The 26,480-nt window shown below is 42.0% G+C and overlaps 1 long non-coding RNA gene across 2 annotated transcripts; it reads left to right on the plus strand.

Moving 5' to 3' along the window:
- The first annotated feature begins 646 nt into the window (after positions 1-646).
- LOC126272958 (uncharacterized) lies at positions 647-21,306 on the plus strand. Of its 2 annotated transcripts, XR_007549281.1 has the most exons (6): positions 649-754; positions 5,265-5,371; positions 11,648-12,022; positions 15,329-15,489; positions 19,366-19,616; positions 19,709-21,306. It is a non-coding gene; the product is annotated as an uncharacterized LOC126272958 (long non-coding RNA). The 2 variants fall into 2 exon arrangements; XR_007549282.1 differs by lacking the exon at positions 5,265-5,371 and having other exon boundaries at positions 647-754.
- The last annotated feature ends 5,174 nt before the right edge of the window (positions 21,307-26,480 follow it).

The following is a 26,480-nucleotide window of genomic DNA, read 5'->3' on the forward strand; positions in this document are numbered from 1 at the left end:
TAACTAACCGCTTTTCTAATGGCTCTGAGCACTATGGGACTTAACAGCTGTGGTAATCAGTCCCCTAGAACTTAGAACTACTTAAACCTAAAGTATCCTAAGGACATCACACACATCCATGCCCGAAGCAGGATTCGAACCTGCGACCGTAGCAGTCGCACGGTTCCGGACTGCGCGCCTAGAACCGCGTGACCACAGCGGCCGGCTAACCGCTTTTCCACGCAACACCAGTTTATAAACTTTACACAAAGCAAATTCATAACAATCACTTGCATTCGCCCGCAGTGATACGACTATGTCACAGACAAAACAAATACTGCGCGACAAACATGTTCAGACATGACGTATCCGTTGTGGGCTCACTCACTGTTTACGCTTTATTAGACACTTAATTATCATCGATTAAAATCTGACGGTGTTTCGTGATTAAAGAAAGTTAGACCAACGAGCAAATAGAAGCTTTCACATCAGAATATCTCCTTGGTCGCCGGCTCTTTGCATAACCACCTGCACAGTCGGTTGCGTGTGGCCGGGTGACCCGATCCGCGGCAGCACACACACACACACACACACACACACACATGTGGAGGCAAAGAGCGCCCCTCCCCAAGGCCTCCATATAAACGCCGCTCACTGCCACAACCCGGCACTACCGCTGCAGCAGCCTTAACGGAACCACGCTCCTCTGTAGCTTCCGCCGGCTTCAACACCGCCAACGAGGTCACGCCGCTCTTTGTTGCTGGCGGAAAAGGAGGTAAAGACTGTTTCGTTCAATGTGCCCCTTCCAAGAAAATTCTTTGTCCACAAGTAAACCACAATATCGAGTTAAGAATAATTCTACAATAATCAAATATAGTTCGTCGCTTTCTTAAAGAGTTTTTTATCTGCCCGTAAGAATCCGCAGCTTCATCGATAGATGGTGACATTTACAGTAGATTAGGCCACAACAAACGCTTGCAGTATTGGTGTTACAACATTTTTCATGAAGGAAGTTCACCACAGTTCGTAAATGTTTGAAAAACGTCATTGTTGAAGCGCCAAAAGCAGCTGATTAAATAGTTCTTTATTCCCAACGGGTTTCGACCATCAGATCTTCATCAAGTATGCAAACTCTATTTATAACGTGTTACATGTGCAGTATTAAAAACTGTGGCGTTAAATAACATAAAATCGTTCCCAAGTGACTACTGTCGATAGTTAAGTGGAACGCTATTAAGTGTCATCTACTTACAACAGTCTTGTTTTAAATTTTCATGTGGAATTCAGTGTAAAATGTAGACGAAGAACCGACCGTTCTGGCCGAGCAGTTCTAGACGTTTCAGTCTGGAACCGCGCGACCGCTGCGGTCGCAGGTTCGAATCCTGCCTCGGGCATGGATGTGTCTGATGTCCTTAGGCTGGTTAGGTTTAAGTAGTTCTAAGTTCTAGCGGACTGATGACCTCAGATGTTAAGTCCGATAGTGCTCAGAGCCATTTTTTTTATGGACGAAGATTAACAGTATTGGTTTGTTTTACTTTTGTCTCTGTAATGTATTTTACTATTGATAGCAACGACGTAGAATGTATTATACGTTAATTGACGCCACAGCTTTAATACTGGCACGTAAGATTTTATAAATCACTTTCAGATACGTGATAATGATTTGAAGATCGACACAAGTTGTGAATAAAGAATTTCTTATCAGCTACTCTTGGAGATTGAGATTATATGTTTTCATGTCAAACATGCATTTATACGTTATGTGGTCTTAAAACAAGCACCAAAAACAACTTCCAGTCGGTTATTATTACCTGCATTACTCAGGAAAAAAGGACAAATTAATTTGACAACAAAGTTCTCACTGCATTTGATATGTAATTATTTGATATGGAAACCAGCTTGTATGAATAGCATCATGAAAACAAAGTGTTTCACTTAAAAGTTTATAATGAACAGAATGCCGCGCGGGTTTAGCCGAGTGGTCTCAGACGCTGCAGTCATGGACTGTGCGGCTGGTCCCGGCGGAGGTTCGAGTCCTCCCTTGGGCATGGGTGTGTGTGTTTGTCCTTAGGATATAGTATACTTTAGGTTAAGTAGTGTGTAAGCTTAGGGATTGATGACCTTAGCAGTTAAGTCCCATAAGATTTCACACACATTTGAACATATGAGCAGAAAGGTCATGATATTATGGTATTACCATCCATTTGACTACAAGTTGGTTTGTACCCATGTATGGTGCTCCTAGGTAACAAGTAACTGTCTCACAAAGCATATTAATAGGGCGGTGTTGTAGAAGAGTCTCGTGAGGCAAACTGAGTGGAGGAAAACCATGTCCGGAAGTGTCATTTAACAGAGCTACAGTCTGTCGAAACTGTCAATCGTCATCAAACGCTGCTAGGCCTCTTCTTCTGCAGTACACGCGTGTGTTCTTTTGACATTCCCAAGACGGAACTACTCACAATGGGTGTGACAGCATTCAGAACCTTAGAGGGCATCGAACGTGTACCATCTTTGATTATCGTTTCTATACATGGACTCCTGTTCTCAGTTTGTTCCTCATGATACCCAGCACAAGCTTTCGCTATGTAACACATCTACACCAACAATCATCTTTCAGAAGGAATAATGAATATTTTGAGACGTGTCCAGTATGTATTGATAACAGGGCTGCAGCTGGTTACAGAGATAAGATTTCATTTCGCGTGTTGGTACTCCAGTTACTATGGATTTATTTATCGATTGTCATTTTTGATTTGAAGTTCAAGTTGTGAAGATGAAAGTCCTTCTGGGTGTAGTACCGCTTTATTGTATAAAATATAATATCCTTTAAAATATATAAATTACAAAACCGACGTTTCGACCTTATTGTAACGGCCTTCCTCGGCTCTATAATTTTAATCATCTTTACAACGATCACAGAAGCCTACGTAGTTAATTTCAAGTAGTGAAGTTGTGCTTGAGTCTACATAGTTGAATTTTTCAACTGTGAATGTGATTTGCCACGGCTACTTCTTTCTCGTGCCCTCTTGCAGCATAGATAGTGCTCCGTCCTTCAGCTTTCGACATTCTCGAGACGTTAAATTACAACTTTTCTCCCTTCTTGCATCTATCTTCTGCCTACTTTGTCATTAACACTCAATTTAACTGGTTTTGTTTCTTTATGGCTTGATATATTTGTCTTCTGTCAATAACTCTGACTTGCTCTGCTTGCGTTTACCTCGTTTTCAGTCATAACAACACAGTGCTTAAGATGTTTAGGAACATAATATTCTGTATGACGGTGATAAACGTTCACTTAAGCTCATCAAATCAATCATTAAATAAATGACGGCCTGTAGGTTCCAAAACCATCGTAATTTGACGACAGAGATAAGGATGGACTGAATAATGACGTTAGCATTAGTAAGTTTCTATCTTACAAAATAGACGACCCTGTCATTTTGTGTCCGTCTCCGTAGCTGAGTGTGCAGTATGTCTGACCAGTACGCGGAGGATCTGGGATCGATTGTCGGTGTTGCAACGGGTTACTTTTCTTGGAGGAACGGAAAGGACTGCACTCAGCCTCGCTATGCTAACTGAGGAGCTACTCGCGTGAGAAGTAGCGGCTCTCCGCTATGAGGAGGAGCGAAGATTACAGTAAACTTTCTAGTTTACTTATCTTTTCACGTAGATTTTGCTCCAGTTCTTCTTGTCTAGGGGTCTGATTCTTGAAGCTGCCAGACCACCTCACATTTTAGGTTCTTACGGTTGAATTGATGTAAATAAATTTGAAGATTGTTGTGGCAGAATTTTTGTTGTTACGCTAATATATTTTGTCACATTTTAGTATATCATACAGTCTTTTGATTTTTTACATTGACAAAGCCGAAATTACGTTGTTCGCACAAAATACAAAAATACCTCCAATCACATCACAGGCATGCTTATTACCGTCTCACTCAGCGGAAATAACAACATTCGAAAGGGCTTACAATTTTTCTTGACAAACGAATTTCTATTTGTTTTGATTATTGTTCCATAAATGAATCCGGAAATAAACATAATAAACAGTACTAGATTGTGTAATTAATAATAGAAATTTTAAATGTGCCAAATAATTCATAATTTCAAATGTTTCTTAAAAAATAATTTTAACTGTACATTCAGAACTAGTACTTATTGATCATATCATCCAAAATAAAGTAATTCCTTTTCATAAATTTTAGCTCGAAATGTAACATACTGTGTATAAAATTGCATGAAAGTTTTCAGAAAATCAGGTGAGACAGTATTGACCTGTCGAAAATTCGAAAAATAATGCTGGTATCGACAACTACAGTTGAGGAAGAGTATTGCTAGAGGAGGATGTCCCGTTACACAGCGGTGACGGCCGGTCGCTGCTGACTGTTGCGTCAGGGCAAGTACGCACAGCTGTACAATGAAATATTTTTTCCGCGTGGGTCACACAGCACATTAAATGTCTGAAAGAAAGTCATTTTTCTGCGGAGGCGCATCTATCACACATATGAAGTCCTTGAGATAAAGATTTTAAAATTGCTAAATTTGTTGCCATGCATCCTATTTGATTTTAAGACTTTCACCACGTCATGTGTGTTCCACTTCATCAGTTACATTAACGCATTGTTTTGTAATCTGACACAGTGACAAAATCCTCAAAAGGATTGCACTTTTTTCCATTTTACATATGGGCTTCACATCTGGAATAGCCTTGCGCGTAGCTACTATGGCTGTGTGAAACTCTCATTACACATGATGTTTTATCCACGCAATGATGCATGGAACACAACATGCTGTACGCAAAAACGATTTTTATCTTAATGTAGATAGGTGATACCCAAGGGGAAAAAATTAGCTAACTGTAAAATAATAAAATGAAGTATTTATTTGAAACTAAAAGAACAACCTACACAAAAAAATTTGCTTTAAGAAATGCAACATAAAACGTTAAAAAAATCTGACACGTAACGACCTCATTGTACTTTTGACACTGAATATACGTTTAATAATGTCTTTTAGAGCGTAATCAGTCATTCGGTAATTTTCATTTTTTAGATGTCAAACAATTTTCATTTTTCACTTATCGTTTTAAGAGAAATAACAGCAGCGTCCTTTGTAGTCTCTTAGATTTATACTGTACCATTCTTGTTCCTACCTCTCTCTGATCAAAGTTATGAATCTTTTAATTCTCTCATTCTCATCAGCATATCTTCATCTTGCGATAGTGTGGTACTAGAATATTTCCAGACGATCACTTGGTTCTATTTCTGTTTGTTTCCCTTGGCCAGGACGTGGAAGAGAAACGTGCGTCAGTCCATATATATTTCAACGATGGTTGCTGAAACCACACGCAGTGTCCATGATACATTCCACAACACTTTCATCATTATTACAGGTAAGCGGTGTACCATTGCCTTCTTCTTTCATTTGTCGCAGATTAGTCTTTTCTCTGTTCATTCCATTCCAGCAATCTGTATTACAACATGTTTGATATTAAATCTAGGTTCACTGTCTTTAGTTTACAATATTCCTTCCATAGACCGTACAAAATTCTTTAATGATCAAAATCTCACACATCGATATACATCGTCTAGTAAAATCATGGAGCCCGTCAGAAGCAAAAATGTAATCATGATACTGGGTGTAGTGAAGTTTATTTATAACGTCAGGTGAAACGAAGTGTGGAAACGCTGCATCACATCTCGCTTGACATCATTAATATCACTGTCTCGCTCGTAGAAAGGGTTTCAACCTCTTTAAGAATACAATTACTTTTACTCTGAATGCTGGTGAATGTTGCTGATTATCTTCTTTGTAAAGAAAAAAAATAGTAGGCTCTGATCGTGTCATTAATGTTTTGGGGTCGTGCAAAACATTAATGTCTGTTTGCAGTATAACTCGTAAACTGTGTCACAAAGAAAGTGTCACACAAAGAACAGACGTCCCAATAAGAACATTCAAGTATTTATTCAAACGCGGAGAGCTTCTAAGGCGTCACAACATTGACAAAAAAGATGTACTGAAGATGTTTGTGCGCTGTATGTACTGTCTACCACGTCTCTTCAGTCAAACTGCCTAGTTCGCTGGTACTTAGCAATTTTCTTATGGCTTCCCGGGTGCACATACCTAATGCCTGTGACAGCTGAAGATAGGTCTACTGGACTTGAATACGAGGGGAGAAATGGTGTGATAGGTGCTTAGGAATCTTTTCGTGGGACGTGTGGTCAGGTGTTATCTTGCTGCAAGGCAATAAGGAAGCTCTGCTGACTAGGCTTCCACACCCCGAGAATATCGCACTTACTGCTACTGAAAATATCCACAGTATTTTGTGACTGAAGTCACACACAGATTCTATTGACAGACCACGCCATCAAGCTGTTGTCGTTGAAGTACGACACCATGAATGTTTACTGTATACAGATCCTAATGTTTTACACGGCAAAGAGGCACACGTGAGACGATGAGAGCTTGCCAAAGTTTCTTTTATAAACGGAAATGCCCTGCAGAACTCATCAGTATTCATTTTATGCAGATGCTAGGGCAGAAATTACGTTTAACATACTCACTACCATAATAAACACATGTTACACTCTGTATGATGCAATGACAAGAGGCATGTCAAGAGATCACTGAAAAGTGAGCCTATCATGGATGCAGGTGTTCTGTATGGGTTCAAATGTTTCAAATGGCTCTGAGCACTATAGGACTTAACTTCTTTGGTCATCAGTCACCGAGAACTTAGAACTACTTAAACCTAACTAACCTAAGGATATCACACAAATCCATGCCCGAGGCAGGATTCGAACCTGCCACCGTAGCGGTCGCGCGGTTCCAGACTGCAGTGCCTAGAACCACTCGGCCACTCCGGCCGGCTTCTGTATGGGATATCTCCACGAAACTGTTCAGATGGTTTGCACACACAGTGTCTCATTCCAACCTAAATACTATCAGAATGCCCCGAATAGAGAAAATAGTGCCATGATCTGTGCAACGGGTCTGTCTCGAAAGAGAGATACTGTGGAATTCAGATTCGTAGAATACGCCAGCCGCTCGGTTCATGTGGTGTCCCCAAGTCTCCAGCGTACCAACAGCAAGGATTGGTTTCTGCTGTCGTCCATGAAGATTGGGTACGGATCAACTTCACTACGAAAAATGTGAACACATGTTGGCAGAAAACAGTTACCAGTAAGTGAGCTTATGCCGAACATTTGCATGGTGATGCTAACCAGACTGTAAACCCAGATCTACCATACTTTTTCGCGTTTCAGTTTGTTTCGGGTACGTGCTGACCACATCTTGTGGTATTCACAGTCGCTCATTACATCGAACCGAGATTCACTTAACAGAATCACTCTGATCTGCTGCCGTTGGCCTCCCCGACGATATTATGGTAGGATTAGGAGACATGAGCAATTACGTGGAATTCATAGCACGGGATTCCCGGGATAGTATCCCAGTCGTGAAATGATTGTGGGAGAAACGTGACTAACTACAGCAGTACCAAGCCCTACAGCAATTTGTGCATTAATAGCAGACGGGAAATTTTGCCATTTCTGCTAAGTATCCATCTTATTAGCCGACTTATCTCCATTCATGACTTATGAAATCCTCAGATACAGCTGTTCCTCTGGTAATAGCAGCTTTCTTCTCTGCTGAGAACTTTTTTTTCAATTTCCATTTCATTAGTAGTGGTGCGAGCTATTTCATCCTCTCAAGCAAGGCGACTGTAATTTGCAATTCTAATTGCTTAGTCAGCACCTTGCAGCCGTCCTCCACCAGGATTATTAATTGTAACCAATGCAACATACCTCAGGTACATGATCAGTAGGATGTATATGGTGCAAGTGATTGCCGATGGGGCCGTCTGCCAGAGCTTTTTTTCCTTCTTCTTTTTTAAAATAAACACCTACAGCGAAACGACGAATTTATACTTTGGTGTAATCTACGAGTATCACTCAGCTACATACACATGGATTCAGTAGGAAGCCCGATGACAAAATTAGACTGTGAAATCTCCTCCAGCTGCATATGAACATTATTCACGGATTCCATCACAGCTTGAAAACAATGGAACCATAACACAGAGTACAAGAGAAAATGTCCCTGTTATGGTTTTCATTGTGACTTGCAAAATATTATTCAGTATTGCGTTCTACGCTTTGAGCCAACGGGGCATTGCAACTGCCTTTGTGTTGCATCAACTGGGGTAATGATATCTTTGGTTTCCTTTACAACCACGAATAAAAATTATTCCATGCGAGAAGTTTATGACCCTACGAATCCGTTATTTCTTCACTCGTAAGTTGTGACGTCTCTTGACGGGTTACCCATTAACTTCTTCTTACAGCTTACACCAGCTCGTCGTCAGTAGGATTCCTGACGCTTAACAAAGTCTCCACAGCCTTTATGATTGAATATCATGAGACTTATAAGGTCTTGTTATACTTGTCTCGTAAAATCCTGTTCTAGTGTCAGCAATATGTTTGTACTGAACCAATACTAAATTACTTTTAATCCGTATTATTCACTTGTGGAACATATTGTATGGTTTCTCACGTATGACTCATGATGCGTATTGTCTAGCGAAGCATTACAGTCAACAGGTGGAAAGTGGGGCACAGAGAATTTCACGCAGTTAGCTAATGTCTAAAATATGTGATCTACAGATGAGAGCCCGATCAAAATCTCTGTCTGACAGCAGCATACACTGATCAGCCAGAACATTAAGACCACCTATGTCAACATCCGGTATGTCCACCTTTGGCACGGATAACCGCTGCGAAGCAATGAGGCCTTAGTAGGTCGCTGGAGGAAGGTTGCACCACATCTGCACACGCAAGTCACCTAATTCCCGTAAATTTCGGGGAGGGGAGCGATGATCTCTGAGGACACGTTCAATTACATCCCAGATGTGTTAGATCGAGTTCAGATATGCCAAGATGGGGGGCCAGCACATCAATTGCAGCTCCCCACTATGTTCCTTGAACCACTCCAGCTACTTCTGTCCTTGGATCATGGGGCATTATCTTGCTGAAAAACTCCACTGTCGTCGGGAAACATGATCGTCATGAAGGGGTGTACATGAGCTGCAAGCAGTGTACTATACTCCTTGGCCGTCATAGTGCCTTGACGAGCTTCACTGGACCCATGGATGCCCACGTGAATGTTCCCACGAGCATAATGGAGCGCCGCCAGCTCATCTCCGTCCTGCAGGACAGATGTCATGGAGCTGTTCCCTTGCAAGAATTCATGAGACCATGTAACGCACTGCCACTGCGTCGGAGTCCAGTGACGACGGTTGCTTGCCAATTTCAGTTGTGGTTACCGATGTCGTGGTGCTAACTTTGGCACATGCATGCATCGTCGACTGCGGAGGCCCATCGTTAGTAGTGCCCACTGTGTGTACACTGTAGCCCTGACGCACTTGTACTCTGCCGAGCATTAAAGGCAGATGATAGTTTCGCCGTCATCGCTTTTACAAGTCTACCCACCCTACGGCGTCCGACATCTGTAATGAGGGTGGACGCCCAACACCACGATATCTGGACGTGGTTTGACCTTGGTTCCGCCACATATTCAAGACACTCACCGCAGCATTCCCCGAACACCCGACAAGTAGTAAATTTTCCGAAATACTCGTACCGAGCCTCTGGGCCATCACAATCTGCCCTTCGTCAAACTCAGATAGCTCACTGATACCACACGCGCCGTGTGTGTGTCTGACTACCAGTAATTCCTCGCCAGGTGACGCTGCCATCGCCTGGACAGGTTTATATCGATAGTAGGTAGGTGGTTATAATGTTCTGGCTGATTAGTGTACATGGTGCTGTACTTCGGAATATCACTTAATCTTTTCATGTGGCGGGAAGTCCTCCTCATAACGGAGACCATTCATGTGAACAAGACGACTTTCCGATTCGAGCAATCAGGAGAAGGATGTTCGTGTCATTGCCACAACAAAATTTTGTTCGGTTTCCTAACACGCATTAAACCTTCATCAGTTTTGTGTCATTATGGTGCTTAGTGTATCCAAAAGACGACTTAGATGGTGCCCCGTTAGAGCAGATGTATTTGATGACAAAGTTAAAGTGCAGAGTGGACTGGATTCTGCGTTCAACACCAGAACTGGACGAGCCAATTCGGTGGCTGGAGAACAAAAGTCGGTAGATCTCATTCAGCGACAGTAATTTTATTCATCTGCAGATCACTTTTACAAGAATAATAGACAAGTTCTGGTACTGCAGTTTAATAACAGCAATAATAATGTGCACAGAATAAAATTATCACTCTGCAGCGGAACGTGTACTGATACGAAGCTTCAAAACTCTACCGGACAGAGACTCGAAATCGGGACCTTTATCTTTCGCCTGATAGGTTTCTACCAAGTGAGCTGCCATAGTACGACTGACAACCCGTTCTCGCAGATTTACCTTCGCCAATTCCTCATCTCCTACCTTTCAAACTTCACAGAAGTTTTCCTGCGAAACTTGCAGTATAACACTACTGAAAGAAAAGATGTTACGGAGAGGTCTAGTTTGACAAGAAAGCGACAGGTAGTCAGCCGTGGCCTTGTACTATGAATTATTCTGGCTTTTGCCGGAATTAATTTAGGGAAACCACTTAAAACCTACATCAGGTTAACCAGATGAATACTGGAGGCTCCACTCTCCCGAATATAAGGCTCGTCTCTTTAAACAAATGTTACACCATTTGGTTTATCCCTCATGTACAACAATGTTTTACGAAGAAGTTATCTATTAATATAAAAGGCTACACTGTTCATTCATTTCTCACTCTCTGTCACTACACATACTATACATATGTTGTTTCATTACATGCACTACACACACTATCTATTGATGTCAGGGTCACAGCGACAATTTCTGATTCCATTATGTGTATCACAACTTCCCATTTGCTGGATCAAAAAAACTGAGCCAGCATCTGTCTGTAACGACCTCAGAAATATGATAAGGTGTTAATATTATGAAACGCATACTGTGAGAGAAGGGTTTTTCAGAAAAGAATAAAGAAAGGAAAAAAATAGTGTAAAATTGGTATGTGACATTATATATGTTTTACTATCGTTATTATTATTTACATGTATTACAGTTTTCACCGAACCTATAGCGTGTGTTATCTAAGTATACTCACAATCTATGGAATGCATTGATTAAGATGTACTTTGTAACTGCCTTTTTAAACAAGTTTGATTCAGTAATTTATTTTGAAGTTTTATTCCTTAGTACAAAATGCTGACTTGAGTATACCAAGTAAAACATCACATTTTTTAAACCAATATTCGACTTACTTGCTGATTTACTTTATCTCAAATTCGTCTGTGTTATCGAATTTTTACCTCTTTAGTAAGTTTATGGCCTGTTATATGGGAGACGGCCACGTCAAAGCGAGTTAATTATATCCAATTTGCCGAGTTTGTTGCATATTTTAGTCTGCAGTTAACGGCAAACGATCTTCAAAAAATAGTCCTGATTTCCTACTGTAGCCACCCTTCCCCAGCGATAACAAACTGCAAAGAAGATGAATCTTGCACGCACCTTGCTTCTGTCTGAAATAGAGGCATCAGTGGTGCTTCATTTTTCCATGCTACAGTGTATCGAGACTGTTCTTTCACGTGGGGACTGACACCAGTCTATTGCTTTTTTTCCAGCGGTTGCTGTTAAGCTGTTCATCAAGGGAATCACTCTCTTGCTCGTGACACGTGCGCTGTTGGCACATGTGACAAGAACTGATAATAAGACTTCTGAAGTTCCAAACAAAGTCTCCGGCCATCATTTTGGCCGCCCCTGGAGATTATGGCATCATAGGGCCTTGTTTTATGGAGGTCCCACCACCAAGTTGTCAGTACGTGGGAACCATGGGAACTGGTGACAAATAAGCCGATTTTGTGTTATTTGAACAGGTACGACACATAATAGTTCCGAGACTTGGGATGTCAGTACTCATGAGATTCATATCTACCCGAAGAAACTGAATGCAAGCGTCGCGCAGCCACATCCACAACTACCTTCATCATCCTCCTAAGGTACTTCCACCTTATAATTATTTATTGATTTCAGGCAAAGCCCATTTCACCATATACAGTTATGTCACACAATGAAATACAGAGGACATTTTTATGACCGTGTTACAAAGCACAAAACACAATGTACTGCATAACCAATTTGTATAGAGATAAGAGAACAAGTGTGCTAGGTAATGTGAATAAAAATACATTAGTCTGACTACACAAATACAATAAAGGTTACAATATTTTAATAAAAATATACACACAGAAATGTATATAATTTACAAAGTATATAATGTACTTTTAAAATTCTGTTTTACAAATGCGGGTGAAGTGGCAAACGCATTTGGCAATGGACCTATTCATGTAACTAAGAGCTCCTCAAGGAGAGAAAAATAATGCTTCGGATTTAAAATACACTAGTGGCCATTAAAACTGCTACACCACGAAGATGACGCGCTACAGACGCGAAATTTAATCGACAGGAAGAAGATGCTGTTGTATGCAAATGATTAGCTTTTCAGCGCATTCACACAAGGTTGGCGCCGGTGGCGACACCTACAACGTGCTGATATGAGGAAAGTTTCCAACCGATTTCTCATATACAAACAGCAGTTGACCGGCGCCACCAGGTGAAACATTGTTGTGATGCCTCGTGTAAGGAGGAGAATTGTGTAGCATCACGTTTCCGACTTTCATAAAGGTCGGATTGTAGCCTATCGCGATTGCTGTTTATCGTATCGCGACATTGCTGCTCGCATTGGTCGAGATCCAATTACTCTTAGCAGAATATGGAGTCGGTGGGTTCAGGAGGGTAATACGGAACGCCATGATGGATCCCAACGGCCTGGTATCACTAGCAGTCGAGATGACAGGCATCTTATCCGCATGGCTGTAAAGAATCGTGCAGCCACGTCACGATCCCTGAGTCAACAGATGGGGACGTTTGCAAGACAACAACCACCTGCACGAACAGTTCGACGACGTTTGCTGCAGCATGGACTATCAGCTCGGAGACCTGGCTGCGGTTACTTTTGACGCTGCATCACAGACAGGAGCGCCTGCGATGGTGTACTCAACAACGAACCTGGGTGCACGAAGAGCAAAACGTCTTTTTTCGGATTAATCCAGGTTCTGTTTACAGCATCATGATGGTCGCATTCATGTTTGGCGGCACCGCTGTGAACGCACATTAGAAGCGTGTATTCGTCATCGCCATACTTGCGTATCACCCGGCGTGATGGTATGGGATGCCATTGGTTACACGTCTCGGTCACCTTTTGCTCGCACTGACAGCACTGTGAACAGTAGAAGTTACATTTCAGATGTGTTACGACCCGTGGCTCTACCCTTCACTCGATCCCTGCAAAACCCTACATTTCAGCAGGATAATGCACGACCGCCTGCTGCAGGTCCTGCACGGGCCTTTCTGGATACAGAAAATGTTCAACTGCTGCCCTGGCCAGCACATTCTCCAAATCTCTCACTAATTGAAAACGTCTGGTCAATGGTGGCCGAGCAACTGGCTCGTAACAATATGCCAGTCACTACTCTTGATGAATTGTGGTATCGTGTTGAAGTTGCATGAGCAGCTGTACCTGCACACGCCATCCAAGCTCTGTTTGACTCGATGCCCAGGCGTATCAAGGCCGTCATTACGGCCAGAGGTGGTTGTTCTGGGTACTGATTTCTCAGGATCTATGCACCCAATTTGCATGAAAATGTAATCACACGCCAGTTCTAGTATAATATATTTGTCCCATGAATACCCGTTTGTCATCTGCATCTCTTCTTGGTAAAGCAATTTTAATGGCCAGTAGTGTATTATGCAATGTAATTGTTCTGGGATTATTGTATTTATTACATTATAATGGTACATGTACACTGTCTTCTTCAATGAGGCAGTGATGGGAACTAGAAGAAGATATTAATCTTAGCAAATTTCTTGTCTTATTAGTATTAAAGTGACCTGCTCTTAGTCTGTTAACAGTAACAAGCTCTTTCACTGTGAGCACCGAATTGATAAACTAAAGGTGACGTAAGATCTGTTACTGAATCGCTCTTTGATGTCTCAGTCCATGTCTACTAATACAGTCCATTCTAGCTTTGCTTAGTTGACGAGTGTGTTATGAAAATCACTGAATGGTAGGGCTATGTGAGTGGAAACTCCGTTGCGACCTTTTCGCCAGTTGTCATGTTCGTTTCCGCTTATATAAACGTGTCCTGGCATTTAATTTAGATGAATCAGCTCGTGTGCTCTATTGAGACTTCTCAGTATACCGTATTCCAGGGGATTTACAGATTTTCCTTCAACTGTCCTCTTAAAAGACTGTACTGCACCCGTCAAGTCGGCACATATTACGTCTTCGTCGACGTGTAAATCGACAATGTAAAGTATAGCTTGATGAATGACAAACAACTCCACGGTTAATATCGATGCTTCTGCAGGTAACAAGGATAGTTCCCAACCCGTGTGATCATCGAAAACTGCGGTTCGTGCAGAGACTTACGTTTAGAGAACATCGTGCACATTTTGTAGCAGTCACGGCAGTTGAGGTCCAATTTCGACTATGTAGAGACTCTCAGTTCACTCGAGACTACGGGTACTCTAGCTATTTACCTATCAAGTCCGCCCCCGGTAGCTGAGTGATCGCCGGCAAGCTAGCTCAGCGTGCTCGGTCAGAGGGTTAGCTACCATCTGTAATTAAAAACTGAGTGCACGAATCAACAAAGAACCTGCACGGGTGTCATCGGACGTCCGCCACGAACAAATTCAACGAACAATATAGAACAAAATGAGATCCAAAAGAAAAAGAAGTGGTCAGATCGACAGACTGTCAATCCTGAGGGCCCGGGTTCGATTTCCGGCTGGGTCGGAGATTTTCTCTGCTCAGAGACTGGTTGTTGTGTTGTCCTAAACATCATCATTCCATCCCCATCGACGCGCAAGCTGCTCAAGTGGCTTCAAATCGAAAGACTTGCAACCGGCGAACGCTCTACCCGACGGGTGCCCCTGGTCACACGACATTTACATTTTTACATACAGCACAGTGAATATTTGAAGAGATGTCGTTTTAATGAAAACACATGTCACCTGCGGAAATAATGGTAACGCCGAACAGCCGGATGCTCCACAGATATGATTTAATTTCTGTCTTCTTTTTAAAACCAGAATCCCAGTAAGTTAAAAATCTTAGTGTATATGTACAATACTTGACTTCTCGTGGTTAATTTTGCTTTATGATTACTGAAACCTATATGTAAAATAATACCTGATGCGGCTTTGTGACTGATTTACTATTGAAAATCTGTTATTACTTTCAGTAGTTTCAGGTAACTAGAGGAAATGGATGACTGCACCGGAGAGACGCGACCTGTGTCATCTTGTACTTTGACATTGATCTTTGTCAAAGTTCCTCTCTTTGCAATGAGTAGTACGATGTAAAAGACCATTTCACGGATGGCACGGATGGCACATTTTACTGGTGAGTAGAATAGTTGAGTCTCTTACGTTCAGTCATGAAATCGTCAAATCTGCTCAAAAGCATCCAGACATCCCTATGTAATTTGAAAATGACCTACTGATGTCACAAGAGGCGGAACAACAGTATAAATGGGGGCAGAGAGTTTGTGTTGTCAGTACGGAAGCAGTAAAAACAGAATGGGTCAGTCCGCGGAGATCTGCGACTTCGAACGTAGATTAGTAACTGGATGTCGCCTGAGTGACAAATTCATCAGGCACATTTCAACCCCTCTAAAACTCCCAAAGTAGACGGTCAGTGATGTGATTGTGAAGTGGAAACACGAAGGAAAAGCAACAGATAAACTATGACCACGCAGCTCTCATGCACTAGATCCCGGCGGAGGTTCGAGTCCTCCCTCAGGCATAGATGTGTGTGTTTGTCCTTAGGATAATTTAGGTTAAGTAGTGAGTAAGCTTAGGGACTGATGACCCTAGCAGTTAAGTCCCATAAGATTTCACACACTTTTTTTTCTCATTCACTAACATACGGGGACGATCGAGCTTTGCCGAGTGTGGCTGTAAAAAAAATCACATGAAATCAGCGACAGAAATAACCGCGTGTTCTAGTGTGCTACCAGCAGTCCAGATAACACAGTGACTGTGCGTGCGGAGTTAAAAAGTAGGGGTTCAATGGTCGAGCAGCACCTCATAAGCCACACATTCCTGCAGGCAGTGCTAAGCGTCACTTGAGGTGGTGCAAAGAGGGACACCATTGCACAGTGGAAATCTGGAAACGCTATACCCCGTGGCAGATCGAAAGAAGGGTTTAGATTTGGCGAATGCGAGTACTTTACCTGCCATCATGTGTAGTACAACAGTGAAGTACGGAAGAGATGGTTTTAGGGTTGGGCGGGTTTTCCGTGGTTCGGTTGTGGTACCCTTACTCTACTTAAGAAAACGCTAATTGCAGAAGGATGTGAGCAAATTTTACAGCATTGTGTAGTGCGTACTATAGAGGAACAGTTCGGAGACCATGACTACATCAGCATGACAATGCACCCTCTCGTAAAGCATCAATTGTGAGACAATGGTTTTTGAACAATAACATTCCTGAAATGGGCTGACTTGCCCAGAGTTCCGAAGTGAATCCAACAGAACACCTTTGGGATCTTTGGGATGAGTTAGAAAGTAGACACAGACATTCACACTCCTCAATGAAAGTTTCGCCAGCACAGCTGAAGCCGCCGTAAAGGTGAACAGCTGGGACACCCCATATAAATGTCCACTAATACTTTTCCAGATACTGTTGATCAAATAGAGTATATATTTATCATTGAGATTTTTTCCAAGTCCACCGGATAAATGTATACATTAGTAAGACGTTTCTGAAGGTATTTGGTTTGGAGTGTAGCCTTGTGCGGAAGTGAATCAATAGTGGACGTAACGAAAGTGAGAACGGACGATAGACATTTCAGACGAGAAAAGCATAGAGCCTTTTTAAATGTGTCGTAGAAGAATGCGGAAGGTTAGATACGTAGACGTTATAATTAATGAAGAGGTGGTGATTCGAACTGAGGAGACAACAAATTTATGGGACAGCTACACTGAAAGGGGGGATTCCTTGCTGGGATACAGCTTGTGCCATCCAAAGTCTAAAAGACTTGACTATCACGAACAGTTTCAGTTGGATGTAGGTTGCAGTTGTTATGCAGACATGAAGATAGACTAGCGTGCAGAGCTACATCAAAGCAGTCTTACGATTGAAGACCACTCTGACAGTGCGTTTACCAAATGTTGTGTATTGATTTAAACAGATTGTTTCCGTTACGATGGCAAAAACTTTCAACAGTGGTAGAGAGGGGCAATGCTCAGCCGTACGTTTTAAGCCAAAATGAGAAAATTTCTAATTTTGCCACCGAACTGCTGAAGTTCATAAAAATTCTAGTAGGCGCATTTTGTAAGAATTTTATTTATCAGTACAACTTGTTCAAGGTGCAACATTCACAACAGTTGTTCAAAGTAATCTTACACGCCTTCGTACAAGCTCGGTGTTGAACTGTATCGAAGTGAAAATTGTTTACAGGATATTCTCTTTGGTTTCGATACCTATTTCGCGCACAAGAACTTTCACAGCAGCTCACAAGAACAGATGATGTCAAGTCTGCTGGCCACTTTCTTTTTCACCTTTTCAGTGAACGTATAATGGAAGTGTTCACGAGTAAAATGTATAGTGTGAGTTTGATTTCCATCATGCTAGAATCACGTACGTAGCCTAAGGTCAAGTTTATGGTTACTTGTCTGAAACTATTACAAATTTCCAGGCGTGTTGGGGAACGCAAAATAGTAGGGTCTTCACAGTAACTCCTTGCACCATCCATAGGACCTTTAACAGCCATGGTGCTTACTTTATACATTGAAGAGACAAAGAAACTGGAACACTCGCCTAATATCGCGTAGGACCCCCGCGAACACGTAGAAGTGCAGCAGCACGAGTGGCATGGACTTGACTATTGTCTAATTGTCTAGTGGTGGAGGGAATTGACACCAAGAATCCTGCAGAGCTGTCCATAAATCCGCAAGAGTACGAAGGGGTGGGTACCTCTTCTGGACAGCACGTTGCATGGCATCCCAGATGTGGTCAATAATGTTCATGTCTGGGGAGTTTGGTGGCCGGCGGAAGTGTTTAAACTTAAACTCAGAAGAGTGTTCCTGGAGCCACTCTGTAGAAATTCTGGACGGGTGGGGTGTCGCATTGTATTGATGAAATTGCCCGAGTCCGTAGGAATGCACAATGGACATGAATGGATGCAGATGATCAGACAGGATGCTTACGTACGTGTCACCTGTCAGAGTCGTATCTGGACTTATCAGGGGTCCCATATCACTCCAACTGTACATGCCCCACACCATTACACAGCGTCCACCAGCTTGAACAGTCCCCTTCTGACATGCAGGGTCCATGAATTCATGAGGCTCTCTCCATACTCCTACACGTCCATCCGCTAGATACAATTTGAAACGAGACTCGCCCGAGACTGTTTCCAGTCATCAACAGGCCAGTCGAGGCGTAAAGCTTTGTGTCGTGCAGTCATCAAGGGTACACGAGTGAGACGTATCGATGATGCTTCGTTGAATGGTTCGCACACTCACACTTGTTGGCCGAGCGTTGAAATCTGTAGCAATTTGCGGAAGGGTTGCACTTTCGTCACAATGAAAGATTCTATTCAGTCGTAGGTGGTCCTGTACTTGCAGGATCTTTTCCGTCGCGGCAATGTCCGAGATTTGATGTTTTACTGAATTTCTGATATTCGCGCTACACTCGTTAAATGGTCGCACGGGAAATTCCCCACTTCACCGGTACGTCGAAGATGCTGTGTCTCATCGCTCGTGCGCCGACTATAGCACTAGGTTCAAACTCACTTAAATCTTGATAACCTGCCGTTGTAGCAGTAGTAAGCGATCTCACAACTGCGCCAAACACTTGTCGTCTTATATAGGCATTGCCGACCCCAGCGCCATATCCTGTGTTTTTACACATCTCTGTATTTGAACACGCATGCCTATACCAGTTTCTTTGGCGCTTCAGTGTATTTGCACTGGCAAGAAAATCTGCTTAAATAACAATTCCCAGAGCTGCTACAGCTCCAGTTGTTGATGAAAAATATCTGTGCTTTCAACTTATGTTTTTCATATTGAAAAATATCCTATGTTTTTCAGTCCACTTTTGCGAAAACCATATGACTCCAACGGCAACGTGCATTTAACAAACAAACAAAAATAGAAGATTTATCACATTTTCTGTTACTTTAGAATCGCATGGTCCATATTAGAATTTTAATTTGCTATTAAGACAATGTCGAGGTATATTTATAAATCTTTTAATGATGTTCGGTTACAGGTGATCCTCTGTCCGCTGCCGACGGTAAACAAAAGCCCAAAGTAGCTGGTCTTTCTGCTTTGTTATTTCAGTTATCTGAGCAGAAGGGCAGCAACACGACGTGTCATGCATTCGACAAACGTCTAGTGCTGAAGGGAATTGACACCGTGAACCCTGCTGGGCTGTCCATAAATCCGTAAAAGTACGAGGGGGTGGATACCTCTTCTGGACAGCACGTTGAAAGATAACGTCACCGTTTATAGATTTCAACGGTAAATAGATTATACTTTGGGCTTTGAAATACATTGATAGGCATGTAATTTATTTCCTAATTTTTTTCTAATTTTCTCGTATTTACTTACAGGTTGAAGCTCCCCATTCGTAATCTCAAGATCTTTCAGAAGTTGGGCTCCATTAGACACTGTAAATACCTGTAAAAAACAGAAAGAAAATAATTGCTTCCATAGTCGATTTCTAGGCGCTGGGCAACAGCGCTGGAGCATCTGATCCTCCATCTTCTTCTCTTTCTTCGTCTTCTTTTCCTTTAGCGTTTCCCATTTCTCCATGGGGATGACATTCTTATGTGGGTTGAAGCAATGTTAGTGACAGAGGCCGAAAGCCCTTCCTGACGCGACCTGGAGCATCTGATAATGGTGAAAAATTATGGGTACATACGTCATTGGTTTACATAAGAAATAGTGCCAATGATACAAGTGAACACTTCACTGACGTTGCCTAATTTTGTCATTGTATTGAGACTCGATATTAAATGAGCGGTAAGAAGGTAAGAATCGCGATGGAATACCCAGCAACACAAACTACTGCTCAGTCTCTATAAAATATAGGAACCAAGTAAGAGACTAAAAGTACTTGTAAGGCAGTGACATACAATCACTGATTAGGAAGAAGTATTCCCTACGATCCCATTCAGTGACAAGCTCTTATTTGTCACTACAATCAGTAGTAGCTAACTACAGTACTAAAACCGACATCTTACCTTTCAGATGACACGCTCGCTTTAGTAGACGCCACATACTACTTATCTATTTCACTGAATAATCATCATCTATATTTGCAATCAATTAATTATATATGTGAAGACTTGCTTTTTCTTTCACTGGAGCGCATAGGACCAGTTACCGCATACGTTTTATTGACAGAAAGTGCAGAACACGAGAATACCTATGACACCCGAGAATCATCTGCAAATCGAAGTTCTTCTCACCGCACCCTGTACAAAAACTTTTGTGCAGTTAAGTGCAAAACTATAGGAGCTAATGTCTGCTGGGACACAGCTCTGAGTGTCAATGATTTTGTCTGCAACTGAATCGTTTATTATGTGCGTCATGTAGCTCTTCGGGTAGATATGGATCTCATGCGTGTTGTCATTACAAATCTCGGAACTATTATGTATCGTACCTGTTCAGTTAACATAAAATCGGTGGCCGTAAAAGTTAACACTCAGCACGCAGCCTTCTGGGCATATGTGAAGCGCCTGAGATGGCAGGATTATTTTCTAGAAGACAGTCAGATGTACTCTGAGAGATTTACAGAAGGCAGCAGTGGTTTTACTATCGACTTTGAGGTAACTAGATACCGAGAACAAGCTCCACCGAACAAAGAGGGGACAGGGAATGGGTGGTAGTATTTTTAAGGAATCAATATGACGCCCGTAAATAGTAATGATGAGGAGAATGCCGACTCACAAAATGAGCATTACTATACGGAATCAGTGTTCAGAGAATAGATTTCTAATAACTCACAGTTACGAGAAAATTTCCTCCACGGAGGAAATATCTCTAACTTTCTTGCTTTAGCAGCGCGGAGAAAAAGTCAGCGATTTGCTCCATACAGCATTTATATTTACAATACTCTAAGTACTATTATATATCTAACTTTTACCTTTAGTGTCAACGACTTCTGTACGCATATATGTTCGAAAAATAAAATTGTATATCAGTATTGTGTGTAAATGGTATCCAATTTCTCATTTATTTCACAATTTTCATTGCACGTATGATTATTTTGCCTTTTTTTTTGTATCGAGTGAACGTCAGAGGTTACATGAATACTTGGTAAACGTTTAGCCAGACACTCGTATACCAACTGTGTGTGCAGAGCTAAGTACCCTCTGCCAAGTACCTCACAGTGGTTCACAGAGTATGTGTGTAGTAGATAGATACATGTGAGTTTACTTTGACACATCTTTTTAGACTCCAAATAGCAAAAACTTTCTTTTATTTATTTCATAATTATACATCGTTGTATGATCTTGCCTAAACTGATTGTATGTGAGAGATCAATTTTGCAAATAGGGTTATAAGGCAGTAATATAGAAAAGCACACTTTATATTTCATAACAGACACGAGAACCATTTAGAAGCAGTATATCAAACAAAAGTGACAAATGCAAATGACGTACGTTTAGTGATCCAACAAGAATATTTAGCCCTGCGTAAGGTAAATCAAATCCATCTTTTCAGCTATTAAAAATGTTTCTCTCACAATATACATTTCGTTTCACTAATTTAAAACCAGTCAGTGTCTAGGTTAGGCGAAAATGTCGCTGACGCTGTAAAGAAGAAAAACGAAACGCGTGTGGTAAAATAAAACGCATGTTTTAGTAGTTGCCAGGACGGATTTGAAATACCTTAGTTGCCTAGACAGCAACTGTGGACCCACAAGTCAAAAAATAGAATATTAATAATAGAATATAATAACAGAATATTAATAATCGGAACAGAATGTTCACTCCTATGTATGTACTCTACCACCTTAACACGAGTTACCAACTGATAATAACATAAAAAATCTATGGATCGATGGAAATAACAAAAATACTGAAATTGTAGAGAGACGAAAAAATGAATAACGTCATAAATTAAAGTTCATAAAGCTGAGCAATACATTCAAGCGCGCTAAAATCTTTGGCTTACACTGCCAGTTTAGCTGCCGAATTGAATCTCTAACTCAGAAAGACCGTCTTTGAGTACAGCGAATTTTTAATGACTGTTTGCGTAAGTTTCTTTGTACTTTGAGACAATTTATTACATTAGTTAGGATGACGATCACCTCACAGCATCAAAATAGTTACATTCGAGCTTCATCTTTACTAAAGATAACGACACATCAGCCCACGTATTACGCATCATATGTAGAGACACAAGAATTGTTGATGGTTCTGGAAAATGAGCCGACGGCGCTCTGAATCGTTAATATGTTACACTGTCTTTCGCTAACCATTTACTGTCAATGATCGTTTCAGTTGGACCAGGGGACCCAGTCCATTGCATGTAAACGCAACCCAGACCACCACGAAGCCACGACCGCTTGCACAGTGCCTTGTTGACAACTTTGGTCCATGGCTTCGCGGAGCTTGCACCACACTCGAACCCTACCGTCAGCTCCTACCAACTGAAATCTGGACTCATCTGACCAGTCCATGGTTTTCCAACTGTCTATGGTCCAACCGATATGGTCACGAGCCCAGGAGAGGCGCTGCAGGCGATGTCGTGCTGTTAGGAAAGGCAGTCGCGTCGGTTGTTTGTTGCGATAGCTCATTAACTCCAAATTTCGCCGTACCCCTCACATTGACTTCTGTGATTTTTTTCACTCATTGTTGCGTGTCTGTTAGCACTGACAAATCAACGCAAACGCATCCGCTCCCTGTCTTTAAGTGAACACCGTTGGCCACTGCGTTGTCCGTGGTGAGCGGTAATACCTGAAATCTGTTATTCTCGGCACACTCGTAACACTGAATTCCCTAACGACTTCCGAAAGAGAATGTCCCATACGTCTAGCTCCAATTACCATACCGCTTTCAAAGAATGTTAATTCCTGTCGTGCTGCCATAATCACGTCGGAAACCCTTTCGCATGAATCACCTGAGTACAAATGAGAGTTCCACCACACACTGCCCGTTTACATCTTGTGTACGCGATGCAACCCCTGTCTGTATTTGTACATATCACTAACCCATAACTTTGCCACCCCAGTGCGTTCTTAATTCTTCAGGTATAGAATTTTTTTGGTGAGAAAATGGAAAATGATGTATATTGTTAGAAATATTTTGAAACACGTGGACAGTGAAGCCATACTTCGTCGGTCATGCACCATCTTGTACCTTCAAACAGTAAGCCTTTTGCCTTGAAACACGTGATACTTGCAAATGGACTGAATTTCTTTAATTTTTTAATAGTTTTGCTTGCCTTGAAAATGTGAATTCGTGTTAGTCTGCAATAACGCTCTGCTGAAAAACGTATTTAACTGGTGACTGTTTTTTTTTATAGTACTTCCACTAAATTTGATTTCGCTTACTGATTATTGCTGTGTAGTAGAGAAATAATGTAACATATTGACTATTAAATACAGTACCGTGAAGCTTATCTTGATTGCAACGCATTTAAATTTCAGTCGAATATCTGCTCCTAGATAAATGATCATGTTGTATCTTGTGACATGTTTCCACATTTGGAAAAACATTAATTTTTTGGAGTAATTTTTGTAATTTCAGAAGTCCATAGAAAGTGAGTGTCATATTTTAATATAGAATAACGAAATTCATCCAACCTCTATTACAGTGCTGGCTAGAGGCGAAAGTGTGAAAAGTGTACCAAGGTGTCAACACTCAACCTCAGATTCTAATCGGACTATAGAGAGTGTTTAAAGAAAAAGACCTGACTTCGTAGCTCCATACTTATTGATAAAAACGTACTAGAAACATGGTATGAATTGAAAATACTCACAAAATCTTAGAGTTTTTGCTACGCTATTACAAATGCTCCACGTGTCCAGCAGCAGCATAGCAAACAACATCTAGGCGACAGCTAAATTCGTCGTAAACTTTCCACATTGCATCTGCTTCTACGGACGTTATGGCGGCTATTATTCTGTCCTCACTTGTTGTATGTCACGAGGTAAGGGGGAGATGAACACACTTTCCTCCACATGTCTCCACAAGAAAAGATCGCACGGGGTCGTGTCTGTGGCCACGAATGCAGGACTGTGTCTCAGGTTCCCTTGCGCCCTCTCCAACGTTGGGATGCCTTCAAATGCTGCAGAACTGGCTTTTCCCGCAACTTCAGGTGGACTTCATTTTCAATTAGTATGGAGCTCCACCATACTGGTACAACAACGCACGTCAGTTTTTCAATGGCACTCTGTCTCAACGCTCGACAGGGCGCACAGCACCCCGAGACACTCCCTGCATCCTTGGTCAGACACGAAGTCACGCGATGTTTCCTTTTGGGTATATGTGAAGGAAAGTGCGTTTTTTCCCCCTTTACCTCGTGACATACAACAAGTGAAGCACAGAATTGGGAAACTGATATACGAAAAAGTACAGGGCGCCTCAAAACTTTTGGGTTAAACTGAAATAGGGGATAGTAGGTCCACAATCGACTATATTGAGATAGCGAACCAATGGTCTAAAATGCATGTTTATTCTGTTATGGGCATACACAGCCTTCACTGCATAACAAGAAACTAGCTCACAGGGCTTGTTCAAAGCCTCCCCATTTGACTGGTCCATGTTACCTGTTGTTCCTGCTAAGTGTGCTGCCACAGTTCTTGGAAACTTTACCCCTTGGTCCGTGAAAGGATGTGGTTTCAACAAGGCAGTACACGAGTGCATTTCGATACTAATGTCTATGGGCACCTAAACAACATCTACCCTCGTCGTCGGAAGGGGAGGTCCTGTCTCATCGCCAGCACGATTGCTAGCCTTTTCCTTCTGGTGTTACATCAAGATACTAGTGTATGAAACCCCTGTAGAAACAGCTCGTTGGGGTCCAGGCTGTCTGTCTCCTGGTACAAAAGTCACCAGGGATCTTTGAGAGAATGATGTAGAACTTAATGCGCCATTGCCGTGGATGCATTGAGACTGGCTCTCGTCGCTATGAACAATTATTAGTTTGTTGTTATGCAGTGTACGCTGTGTATGTCCAAATACAATAAATATGCATTTCCAACCTTCAGTTCCCCATCTCAATATAATCGGTTGTGGACCCACTATAACTTCCTTCAGTTTGTCCCAAGGGGTTTGGACACGCTGTATGAACACTTCTATTGAAAAATTGGGGAGGGTCGGGGCCCTGATGGCACCCCCTCCCCACCCACACACCCTCCCCCCCCCCCCCCCCCGCCGGCTAGCCGTCCTGGGGTCTGAGCCTAAAACACGACTCTATTCAGTGCCCTTCAGCCCAGAAATGGAGAACTCGCAAGATCACTTCGAGTGAGATTGCATCACAAGAGCTTAAACACGGAAACACTTCAAAATATGCAGGAGTGAAACTGGACAGAATTCCAACCTACACACAGCAACGTCATGACACAGAGATGAAAGTATCCCGAACATTAACATTCACAAATTGACACCTGCATAGTATGGTGCTTACCACAAGTGCACCAGTAACAATGCTGAGGTTCTCGACAATGGAAGGAGCTATACTATCTCAAACAGACGCACATCACCATCACTGACGCAGGATGCATCGTGTCAGGCTGCTTTCAAGCTAACCCCATCCTCACTGGTGTAGTACCACCGCGAATGAGACGAGAAGTAGCAGCAGCATCAGAAAGATCGAGGTAATTGACACACCAACATTACCAGTACTGGACATGCCGAGCCGGCTTCCAGACACTGGTCAAGACAGAGCTTCCTAGAGACAAAGGAACTATTTAGAGCCACTAGTGACGACTGATGAATACGACTGTGGCTGCTGTAGACACCGCACTCTCTCACAAAATTGCACAGAAAATGCCAGTTCACTGTGAGGTGTCCTATACTACCTGGAAATCTCTCAACGGAATGAAGACAGGCGTATCAAGATGTAAGCTGATCTCGATAGATTGTACAACACTGAAAGGGATAACATTCACAAAAAGTTCAAAACACCGAACATATGTACGTCTGTTCCAGGTAACCGAGTATTACAGTCAGCTGCACTAACAAGACCATGTGAAAGCCAATGAAAGTGCCACCTCTCGTGACTCAAAAAAAAAAAAAAATAGTTCAAATGGCTCTGAGCACAATGGGACTTAACATCTAAGGTCATCAGTTCCCTAGAACTTAGAACTACTTAAACCTAACTAACCTAAGGACACACACACATCCATGCCCGAGGCAGGATTCGAAC

The sequence above is a fragment of the Schistocerca gregaria genome, chromosome 5 (assembly GCF_023897955.1).
Source record: "Schistocerca gregaria isolate iqSchGreg1 chromosome 5, iqSchGreg1.2, whole genome shotgun sequence".
NCBI classification, from domain to species: domain Eukaryota; kingdom Metazoa; phylum Arthropoda; class Insecta; order Orthoptera; family Acrididae; genus Schistocerca; species Schistocerca gregaria.